This window comes from Octodon degus, unplaced genomic scaffold (assembly GCF_000260255.1).
Source record: "Octodon degus isolate 3935 unplaced genomic scaffold, OctDeg1.0 scaffold00031, whole genome shotgun sequence".
In the NCBI taxonomy this organism is placed as follows: Eukaryota; Metazoa; Chordata; class Mammalia; order Rodentia; family Octodontidae; genus Octodon; species Octodon degus.
This window is the reverse complement of record NW_004524607.1, coordinates 11,528,861-11,540,732: the sequence shown is the minus strand read 5'-3', so window position 1 is coordinate 11,540,732 and position 11,872 is coordinate 11,528,861. Positions and strand designations below refer to the sequence as shown.

At 49.9% G+C, this 11,872-nt stretch overlaps 1 protein-coding gene and 1 long non-coding RNA gene across 2 annotated transcripts in view; both read left to right on the top strand.

The window, feature by feature from the left end:
* Nucleotides 1-11,872, top strand: part of CUNH7orf50 (chromosome unknown C7orf50 homolog) — a 146,431-nt gene that overhangs the window by 126,047 nt on the left and 8,512 nt on the right. The gene's annotated exons all lie outside the window — the stretch shown is intronic.
* Nucleotides 1,303-6,678, top strand: LOC111816375. Its single transcript, XR_002820784.1, has 3 exons — nt 1,303-1,476; nt 5,120-5,261; nt 6,158-6,678. It is a non-coding gene; the product is annotated as an uncharacterized LOC111816375 (long non-coding RNA).

The window sequence follows — 11,872 nt, the reverse complement described above, 5'->3', positions numbered from 1 at the left end:
TATGGGCCCACAGTCAATGGAAGGAGACCTCCCTTTTAGCCATCTCCTCACCACACTCAGAGCTGTGCTAGGTACCACTTCCCCCAGGTACCCCCCTAGGTACCACTCCTCCCAAGCTGGAGGTACCTGAGTTCCTGCCGAATGTCCCAGCCTCTGTTTATAGCTTAGTGGGGCTACAGCACCATCCTGCACACTAGTCACGGAGCAAAGAAGGGCTCTGAAAAGGAACACCTGCCTCATGGGATGTGGGTGACAGCGAAGTCCTCATAAGCTGTACCTCCTTGTCAGCACCCTGACAATCCCACCGGGCTGTATCCTCCTGCCAGTCAGCTGAACCTTGCCTCTCCTTGTTCAGTCCCCAGAGCAACCCTTTGAGCCAGACTGGGACAGCAGTATGAAGAGACCTGGTGCTGGCAGGTGGCCAGCAGGTCAGAGGGTGCATGGCAGTTGGCGTTAGCAGGTCAGCACCACATCCCTTAGGACTTAAGATCCAGAATTGAGTCCTACATTTAATCACTCCTGAGCATTGGCCTCCTTGTCTGTAAAAGTTACTGTTGTCCATACCTTGACCCCTGCCCCTCAGTGTAGGGAGGGCTCCAGCACCTAGAAGTGTGCCCTGTACTGAATAGGCCTCTGTATGTGGATAAGTCCACAAGGAGTACTAAAGGGACAAAGAGGAAAAAGCACAAGAAACAGTTGCACAGGCGGGGAGGAAGGAGAGCCTCTTGGAGCTTTGGAGCTAGAGAGCTGGGGACGGGACAGTCACACCCTCCGCACTGTGGGGAAGGGAGGAACCTGGCTTGAGGGATCTGGAAGTCTCAAAGTGGCCCCTAGATGAGAAAACTAAGCCGCAGTCCAGAGAGAGGTGTTTGTGCAGTGAGGAAAATGCCCTGGCTCCTTCATGTGTCCAGTAAGCATTTACTGCGCACCTGCTTTTTGCTGGTGCCACCTCAGTAATGTGGAAGCCCCCACAACTGCTCCTGTGCCGGTAGGGGGCAGCCAGGGAACTCTGGGAGGCCCAGCAGGCAATGTGGAGCTGCGTGCCTGCCGGGCAAGAGGGCAGTAGGAACCAGACCGTGAAAGTGGGTGATATAAGGCTAGGTACCGCCACTGGCCTGCACCAGGGAAGGTGGCATTGGAAGCTGACTCTGAGGGCCACAGCATGAGCCTCCCCGTGCTCCACTACTTCCCCACTGAACGCGCGAGCCCCGGCCTCCCGCTAGGCTGCGAGGTGCGCGCCACTCGCGGCTCTAGACTCCGCCCACGCGCCTACCCCGCCCATCTCAGAGGATGAGGGTTGCAGGCGCGCTTGCGTCACTGCCCAGCCAGCTGGATCTGGTTCCAGCCGAGAAGTCCGTCTGACCTGCGCAATGCTTGTGCGCTGCGGCGGGCTGTGGGCCGGGCGAGAGGGTGCCGGGTTCGTATGAGGGTCCCGGCTGGCCTTCCCAGACGACGCCCGCTAGCCGGGACGCGGAGGTCAGTGTACGGGCAAAAGGGAGAGAGGGAGGAGGCGGGGGCCTTGCCCTTCCTGTCCAGACCCGCCCTGCTGCGCGCCGACAGGTGGCCCTGCGACCCCGAGTGGTGGTTGAGGCGCCGGCGCCCTGCAACCCTGGATCCCCGCCCTCCCACAGGTCCCTTGGGTCGCCAGGTCTTGTTCCGCGAAGCCGTATCCTCCCATCTCCGGCCTTCCTGCCAGGCCTTCCTCCCTCTGGCAGGCTCTCCCCAAAACTACAGGTCTTTAACTGGATTGCTTTTGAAATTATTTGGCCATGAGTAACTCACATAATTGTAGTATGACTTTTCTCATTCACCACATACACCCAAAGTTCTTGCAGACTGAGAAAAACACTAACCCACGAATACCTTTTTAAATGAAAACTGCATTTTACAATGGAATTGACAATGGTGAACGATATAGACGTTTAAAGAAAAAACTTACTTGTATTGTGCTGTTTTCTTACTTCAGTGCCATATTTTGTTTTCCCATAGCTCAAACTTTTTGCAGATCATTGAAAAGTTTGTGGCCCTGGTATGGTGCCTGCAGGGTTCAAAGGCCAAGAGGACCCCTCTCCAGGTGCTCACTTTAAAGTCTGGGGTGAAGGTAGAGAAAGGGCCCAGAGATGAGAACCAAGTCTAAGTGTTTTTGGTGTGTGTCATAGTACTTCTAACACCAGGGCACGAAGCTGGGTGGGAGAGGCAGAGCCAGGAGCTGCAAGGTTGAAGCAGGACAGTACATTTGAAAGTCTTATCATGCAGAGTTGCTTTTTTTCCACTTCTCTCCAGGGGATACTGTGAACCTTGTGTTCTGTGCAAGCTGACCCTGGAGCTGATCCATGACTTGGGTGACTCTGCACTTTTGTAATAGGTTTTTCAAATGTTAAGAATCTGGTTTGCATTTAAATGGCAAAATCACCATGGACAAATTAGGAACAACTGTCTACTAATTTCTTGCAAGTTGTTGAGAAATATGTTTTCTATGGGGTAAATGTTATTTATAATCCATGCACTGCCTGTACTGGCCATGCAGCTAGAACTGTGTTTGCATTTTAAAACCAAATACAGCCTTGGAGTCCTGGTTACTCATCTGTTTCCACAGATGAAGGCAGATTCAAATCTTAATAGCTATGAAGGAAATGGCCTTGGTCAGGGAGTTGCAGAGCAAAGAGACCTTCTATTAACATACAGAGGCCTATCTCTATGTATGACCTTTGCCTTTCAACCCAGTTATCTCTTATGTCTAAAAGCCGTGACATTCCATGCTGATCAGCCATGACTGATCATGTAGAATCCAGCAGGGCTCCTAGCCTGTGTCAGCCCCATGGTAACCAAGAGCAGGGAGAGGCTTGTGCTCCATTAGGCTGCATCCGTATGTCTAGAATCAAATCAGCCTGTCAGTGTCCAACACAAGTAAAGCTGCAGTACCAAAGGAGAGCCAAAACCAAAGGATGTATTTATCTTCCAGATAACTGCACCAGAATTCTGGGAGGCTTTAGGGTAGGGGTAGGTGGACCAACATAGATAACAGGCCAAGCAGGTAGATGCCTGTGGCCTAAGAAGATAAAAGTTCACATTTCTGCTTCAAAGCCATCTCCCTGGGAGGTGGCCCTTTGGCTTCTCTGCAAGAGTTTGAAATGCCATAGAGAAGGGGCTGTGGGTTCACTTGATCAGAGCCAGAAAGAAACCCTCTGGCCAAGGCAGTGACCTGCACCAGACACTGGCTGGTGGAAGCTACAAGAGAGCCCCATGCAGCTTTTGCAGTTTCCAGCTGAAGTCCAGCAAACGACTGAACCCTCAGCTCCACCCCAGGGATGTCATCTCTACAGGTAGAAGTGCTACCAGAGACAGAGGTCACATGGGCCTGTCATCAGTGTGCTTCTTCTGGGCTGAGAAATGGGCCTGTGAAACACATACTGACAAGAGTCGGGCCATGCCATCCTCACTTCTCCTCTCCTTTGCAGTGTGTTCTATGGACTCAGCATAGCAGAAAGCTTTAAGCCAGGCCTCTTCCTGCAACAGACTACTGTAGTGCTATGAGTCAGAGCCAAAGCAGAGTTCTCCCTGTCACTTACCCTCACCTGTCTCCTTCACCAGGCCTATATCAACTCCCCATGCCTACCCGATCCTCTTGCTGTCTCAGAAGTTGGCCTCCCTGGCAGTTCAGCCCTCCTAGTGCTTGCTTGTCCCTGGAAATCTGTGCAGCAGAGATTGTGGTTCTTTGTAATCTAAAGTACCACACACAGGCTTTGTACCTAGTGGGCCCACCCTGGTTGCTGCACCCAAGGGGCTGCCGCAGGAGGGGTACCCAGCTTCACCAGCCAGGCCAGAGCTGAGCCATAGCATAGGGGTGCCTGCTGGAGCTGTAAGCCCCTGGCTTCTGAAGCAGAGGGCCACAAGCTGCATATTTTGCCTCCTGGGGTGTGACCTCATGTTCTTGTCCCTCTACACACACACACACACCAGAGTTTTTGTTCCTTATGTCTATCTGCCTTCCCTGAGGCATGAGTTCCCAGGGATGGGGCTTGATGTGCAGTGATGTTGGAAAATTGGATGGGCAGTCTGTTGAGATGGAAAAGTATGCGCTCAAAATTTGGAGAATCTCAGACTTTGTTTCTTGAATCCCAGTGTGATCTTTGTAAAGCATGTCCATCTCTCAGACCCATCTCCTTCCTATGCAGGATCACTTATGGCTGGAGCCTCTGCTGCCTGTGAACCAGAGAGTAGATACCAGAGACCTTGGTGCAGATGCCTGTGGAGGTCCACACCTGATGCCCTTTGCTCCTTAACATGCCATTTAGCAAACTGCCTCACACCACAGATTTTCATTTTTATTCGTAGGTTAATGAACAAGAGTAAAACATTTCCTATTGTCCTGGTGGAATTTGGTACCAACTACCAGAGGCGCTTGTAGCTGCCGCATCTTGTACCCACAGTGGTTTTTTAGTGTTTTGTGACAGATGTGGGTTGCTGGCAAATGCAGCTGAGCACAGGCAGTATTCAGATGCTGTGGGAGGTTCTGTGCTGCTTGGCCCTTTCACTCATGTTGAGCCTCTGTTCCAGAGGTGGAACTGTGCAGTCAGTTCTCAGCTCTGGCCTGGGAGGCAGGTACCACCAGCAGCTGAGGTAGTCAGCTTTTAAGTAGAAAAAGTGAAAAAGAAGAAGAAAGAGTGAGAGACTGAGCGTGGTGTCACACACCTGTAATCCCAGCACTTGAGAGGCTGAAAACAGGAGGATCTGTGAGTCTAATCTGCATAGTGAGACCCTGTAGACCCTGTATTAAATACATAAAATAATTTTTTTTAAAAAATTATAAGGACCTGTCCTGGCCTTATCCCCTTGAAATCTTTATTTCCTTCTCTGTAGAACAAGGAACAGGGCTCTAGGGTCTTAATCTGATGCTTTCTGAGAAGATGGTCCAGCAGCTCTCACCATGTTCTGCAAGGCCCAAGTGGGATGAGGCTAAATGAAGACCACAAAATTGGGATGCATATGAAGACTCCACATAGAGGGTCCTGGCTTCCCAAGGATGTTCTCTGTGCTGTTGGGCTGTAACTGTGGACCTTCACCCTGAGTCAAGAAGTTTTAGCTTGGATGAAGTAAACACATCTGTTCTCACCTCCAGGGACAAGTGGCATTTCTTTCTGCTATGACCCATTTTGGGACAGCAGTGGCCTGAACAGGACCTAGGCTAAGTGGTAGAAACACAGAGGCTTCCTGTCTGTTGCAGCTGGAGACATTTCATTATCCTCAGTTCCATTTCCCAGGTATGGAGCCTGAGCCCTGCTTCTTGGTTTTGTTATTTGATGTGTTGACAAAGTATGGATATCACTGGGACTCTGATGCTTCTTGTGGGCTAACACTAAGTTTAATTTGTATCCAAGTATATATGCATATTCTGCTTTATGTAGTTATTTTGGTATTTTTGGCAGTACTGGAGGTTGAACTAAGGGCCTCACATATGCTATGCAAGTATGCTTCTGCTAAGCTGCATCCCTGGCCCTTGCTTTGTGCAATTAGTATTGTCATTCCAAGATAGGATCCCTGGGCAGTGTCACCCTATTGGTCACAGTTAGGCTCTGGTAAGAGCTGGCCCTGAGTCCCCTTGCTGACCTGAACGGGTGGCCGCCCTCCCTGTCCTCCAGGAGCTCACGTATGCCTGCTTGTGAGCGCCTCGATGACAGAGCCGGCGTCTACTTCTGTATCTGCAGCCCCTGTATGCAACCTATCATGGCAGCATCCTTGAGTGGCCATACAGGTGCTCTAAAGTTGCTCCATTTGTGATCAGGATATCTTAGAATGGGAGAGAAGGCAATGAGGAAGGAGCCAGAGAGCACTCGCGTCTTAGTCCAGTCAGATATTGTGTCAGAAGACTGGTAGTGTGCAGGGTTTGAAGAATTTAGGAATGTTTGTATTTAATAATAATTCTGATCAAGTTTACTGTTTATATCCTGTCATTAAGAAACCCAACGACCCTCTCAGTCATGGCCTTGGTCTCAGGCAGCAACCTTGGACAAGGTCTTGCTGTTATATCTTCAGATGTTACTGTGGGAAGAACCTGGCATAGGTTGTCCTTGGATTGCCTTGCACACCCACCTGTGATTCTATAATTGTCTCAATAAAGGCTTAATTTTTTAAACTCCTTTTTGTTCTTTTGTTTCAGGAAAAGAATGTGTGAGTTAACCTTCTTAAAGTGAATAATTGGGATAATAAGACTGATTCAGGTCTAGAAGAGCTGATCAAAAATATCGTGAATATTTTTTAAATGTATTACAACGAACAACACATTGCCATTAATGCCCCCCCCCCCAAATACTCCCTCTTGCTTCAAACACTTATCCTATACTTATTGCTACTTTCCAAAGCATTCTGGAAATCCTTGTTCATAAGTGTCTTGATGAGATGTGATCAAAAATATAGTAAATGCTGTTGCCAGTGCCATCCAGTGAAAAGGCAGGCTCATGAAAAGCATGATGGTGTGCCCTTACCCATTTTATTGATCAGATATGGCCCCATGCAACTTCTGTCTGATGACCATACAAACTCAAAATGACGTAGAAGGTAAACATTTTCAATCAGGACATCGAGGCAGCTATAACAGTGCAACTAAAGTCACTCGTGAAAGGAGACTTCCAGAACTACTTTAAAAAGTGGCAAGAATGATGGGACAAGTATGTTCAAAGATGGGAGGGTGGAGAGGGAATAATGGTAGTATGTCTTTAATAAGGATTTTTGATTTTTTTTTTTTTTTTTTGCTCTGAATGCCTTCAGGGCAGGTTTGGCTGGCTGGAGTTGTGGGGATCGAACCACAGCAACCTGAGCCTGACTGCTTTGTCGAAGCAACCTCTTAAAGAACTGAGCTAGGGCCAGGCCCCCAGTATGTCTTTAATATAATTTTTTTAAAACTAAGAATTTGCCAGAAGTTTCAGTCACCCCTTAAACTGGGATGGAATCTGAACATGCCACCTGTTTAAGGGACAGATGCTTAGCCTGCCACTTCCAACCTGTGCATGGATTATGTGGGAGGTGGAAGAGAAAGAGCATCATAGTGTGGGGAGTGATGTAGGTGGATGGGGACAAGCTCCTCAAGACCTGAGTTGGCAGCACTGCTGTAGTTGCCAGCACCTGTTCACAGAGGGACCTAAGCTGCCTTCGTTCTGGGCAAGGCTCCTGTTTGCCCCTCTTAAGAGTGACTGTCACCTGTCCATGATGACCATACTGGCCTTGGTGTTGATGCATAGGTCCCAGTGGGTTAGGGACTGGTAACTCTCCAGGGCAAGACTCAGGTTGAATGACAAGGTCAAGGTCTAGGTACTGTACCTGGGCTTTGTGTGTTGTGCCATTGATGAGACACAGCTCTTAATTGCATGTGTGACCCAACCTCCCCTTAGGCACCCTGTCCTTCCAGATGGAGGGGAAGATGACGGTCCTGGGAAGGCTGTCACAGCAGTCATTAATGCACTACTTTCAACCCTCTGGTTCTATGGAGTTGACTGACTATAAGGCAGGTCGTGACCTGAGGAGCTCCTGAGTACTCGTGATAACTAGGAATTGTGTGCTTCAGGACCCCCACTATCTCTCCTCTGCTGCCACAGCTCAGCTCTGACCCTAGGGATAGGGTGGTTACCAGCTCTAGCTGGGCTGCTGACTACACTCCAGGCCCTTTGTCAAAACAGCATTCAAGTGCCTGCTGCCAAGGGTTGGACTTCATAGATGGAGGTGGGGCATGTCAGACTCCTAATTGAATTGTCTTGAAACTCATTGCTGCTGAAGTTCAGTCCCCTCGTCATGGTGAACATAAGAGAACAGGAAAGACTGTCCTGAGTCCCATAAGGGTGGAACTGTGCTGTCCCCTCACCCGCTGCCTCCCTTTTCCCACTCCTTGGGTGAGGCTCTGGCACATGACCCTCGCCTGAAAGCTTCTGGGATTCCTATTTTTCTCCTGTCCTCACAGCAGCACACCAAGGCCCATGCGTGCCTCCATATCCATCCCTATCCAGCATTCCTGAGCTTGGGTATGGCCAGGGAGGAGGACAACCTTGGTTTCTTACACATTCCCCTGCTCAAGGCATGGGGCTTTACAGAAGAGGTTGAAGTAAAAGTTGGTTAATTGTATTCTCTGTGTGCTTATTCTTGCCATGTGAGGCCAGTCATCCCTGTCAACAAGCCCAGGGCAAGAAGAAGGCCTCCAGAAGGAAAGAGATGATGTGTTCCTGCCCCATTGCAGCTTCTGGTTGGGGAATGAATCCTTGGCCCAGGTCAAGTGCTCCAGATGGAGGCAGGAGGGCCCCCCAGAAGTGCTGAGAGAGAAGGCCCTGTGATCACCAGGTGGGCTTGGTGTCTGCTGGTTGTAAGTGAGGAGGAGAAGCCCCTACCACTTTGCCCAGCATTACCAACAGCAGCTGAACCCACAGAAGTCTCCCTGCTGTGGAGACACTTGAAGCACTGCCTCTAGGGCTTCTGTTTGAGCAGAAACTAGAGACAACTAAGGGACCCATCCCAGGCAACTGCTGTAGCCTGGTGTCTGGTTGGAGCATTCTCCACCACCTTCCATAATTCTAAGGATGCTCAAGGCAGCTGATGAGTGGGCACTCAAAACCCCATACAGGAGCTGTGCGCTGGTTCAGGCCTTCATGTCTCCCCACCCACATGGTCCTTCACACATCTGCACAGTGGAGGCCAGTCCAGCAGCTTCTTCACTTGGCCAGAACATCACAGCCTGGGCCTGGCTTCTTTCCTTCCACTGTGCTCAGAAGAGGGCCCTGGGAAGGACAATGGGCCCTTTCTCTGCCTGCTCAGTGGCTCTGCTTCCACACACAGCTTCTCTTGACAGCCCTGGAACCTAAACTCTGGCAGGAGGCCTGGGCATACTACCATCCCAAGGCCTGGACCTGGTGTACCCCAGCCCCGTGTGCTGCCCTGCCGACCTCGAGGCTTCATGGCAATCAAAAGGCTTCACCCAGGGCACCTGATATTCTCCAGAAAACATGCAAAGAAATGGCCAAGAACTAGAGGGGATGGGGCCCACACCATGACCTGTACTGTCATGCACGATGCCATGACTTGAAAGAACAAAAAGCCCAGATACCAGGATGTCCAGCTTGCAAACACACCCCCACAGAGATCATGTGGGAGTGCACTGGGGTGGATCTTGGTCTGGAGTTGTGGAGCTACTCAAGGTAAGCTTCCAAAGAAGAAAGCATGTGTAATGTCTTCTCTGCACATGCCCTCAGTGTGGACTTAGGTGTGGTACAGGCATGGAATACGGGTTTTGCAGACCGGCAATAGAGCTCTGTGTAGACACCGAAGAGTTGATCCTGTGGCAGCAGGTACAGAACTCAGGGTGCCAGGTACATGTGGAGAGACCAGGTCAGCTGGGGGCCATGGCCATTCTGCAGGACTCCCTGTTGAGACAAAGGTTATGGACCTTTGGGTGGACATGGCAGGAGATTGGCCTCACCACTGAGGTCATATGTCACATACGGGTCATGGCCCAGCACCAGGGTGCTCAGAAGGCTAGCTTTGGTCTCCAGCACTCCTTCCCCCTGACATACCTGTCCCTTTTCTGGGGATACCAACCGCCATATGCCCATTTGATTCTTGCCCACTCTGGAGCACACCTGGTACTTCCAAGAGCCCAAAAGATAGAGCCTGAGCTAGATGTCCTCCGTATGGAGTGGTTTTGTCTCTTCCGCTTATCCTTGGGTCAGGCTGCTGGGTGCTCATTACTGCCCTTGGCCATGGCATTATGGACACTGAGACACCAGCAGAGTAAGCTCAGGCCCCTGCTGGGATGTATCCCCCCACCCAGGTTCTTTCCTGAAAGAGTTCAGGAGGGGGTTGTCCGTGTAGCTCTGGCTTTGATCCAGCTAGTCTGCCATTCCTAGATAAAATATCCGCTTGTGGAACTGGAGAGGAAGAGGTTAAGTTCAACTAAAAAGATGAATGGGGGACAGGGGTTAAGACAAGATCACTCTTGAGTAGTTCAGGCTGACCTTGAACTTGCAGTGATTCCTTGTCTCAACATTCTTAGTCCTGGAACTACATGTGTATGCACTACACCCAACATGGAAAGATGACTTTCTAGAAGGCAGGATGGCACAGTGATGTTTTAGGATTGCAAGTTCAAGACCAGTCTGGGCAATTTACTAAGACCCTATCTCAAAATTAAAAATGCGAAGGGTGGAGCTGGGGAGATGGCTCAGTAGAATAAGTGCTTGCCTGGCAAGTATAAGGGCCTGAGTTCAATCCCAGGTTCCACCCTCCCCCCCCAAAAAAAAAATGCAAAGGGCTAAGAATGTACCTCAGTGTAAGCTCAACCTTGGGCTCAGTCCTTAGTACTAAAAAAAAAAAAAAAGCCACTTGGCCGAGGCCAGAGCATCCTTGACTTTAGCCTTAGCCATTGTTTCCTGATTGTGTAATATGGGCAAGATTAGGATCTCTCCAGTATCTTTCTCAGTCCCCCACAGGAGCCTGGCTATTCCTGCTCAGCAGCAATCCCACACCAAATCTGCCTGGGCCAAAACGACCAGATTCCCCAGCCCTGGGCTTGTGGGGATTCCTGTTGCATGGCCAAGCCCCTCCTACAGGGCAAAAGTAGGGAGGACAGGACTGTGGTGGGGCCCAGTGTTCTGCACACACTTAGGTTCACAGTTGTCCCTCAAGGAAAAGTCACAGGCTGATGCTTGGCAGTCCAGATGCAGCCCAGCCCCCATGTGAAGTTTGCCTATGGGATGGAATATTCATCAGAGGGAGGAAAATCCCAGAGGAGCCACCATGGTTCTCATCCCCTGCTGGTCTGGGTGGATGTGACTGGATGTACCTTATGCCCGCAGGAGTCCCACATCAGGGTGCAGCCATTGACAATCCAGGTGTCCTTGTCACACTGGGACAGACACAGATGGCATCTTCCAAATCCCCAAATGGGAACCTGCTCCTGTTCAGATGTGCTCTTTGGAGATTGTGCCTGAGTTTTTGTCTGAATTGCTTGCATGGGAACCTTTTCAAGTGAAATTAGGGCACTCTCTCTTGCCAGGAGCTGCATTACTGAGAGAGAGAGTGTTCACATGCTAGACAAGCGCATGCGGTGTGCTATTTTCTCGGCACTAACTTTTCTGGGAGATTGGTGACCACATTCCTCTCTGGTTCAGCAACTTTGGTCTTTCCAGGATGCAGCTTTGGTTTGCTGGTTCATTTTCAATCCACTTACTCTGTGTAGCCAGTATTTTTATTGCACTAACTGTTGATACAGGTTTCATTTTGAAATGCATTTTTAATTACCTACATACTACATCACCCAACACAGCATCATCTGTCATGTAATTCAGACACCCAGTGTGGTTGCAGTCCCAACTGCCATCCCAGGTCCCCTGAACTTTATCAGCTAGGGTAGGTGTCTGGCCTGAGGTTCCCTGTGCATGGCAAAGTGTTTTCTGCATTTGAAGTGTAATCCCAGGGACAGCTATCTGTGGAAGAGAAAATCCATTGCTGAAATTTTGGTTTTCATGTCTCTTCTCATCAAACCCAGAGTCCCTGAGACTAACAGCCCTGAGATCACTGAAGCCATAGAGCCCTGTGGCGCCTCACCTTGCTCATGTGGCTTCAGTTCGGAGCTGCCCACCCTGTGGGAAAGAGCCCTGGCTTGTGAGGTGGACACAGGTTCTAGCAGGGCTCTTTGGGCAGCCTGGGGTCCACAGCTGCAGCAGGAGGAGGCCTGGCCATAGCATGAGGTGTCAAATTCTTAAATCTTCCTTTCCTCAACAGGTCACCCCCAGAATGGGGGCAGACAGGCTTCACTGGAGACTTAGATGCTTTTTTTTTTTTTTTTTTTTACTTAGATCCTTTTTACAGTTTTTTTTTTTCATAATTTTATTGAGAA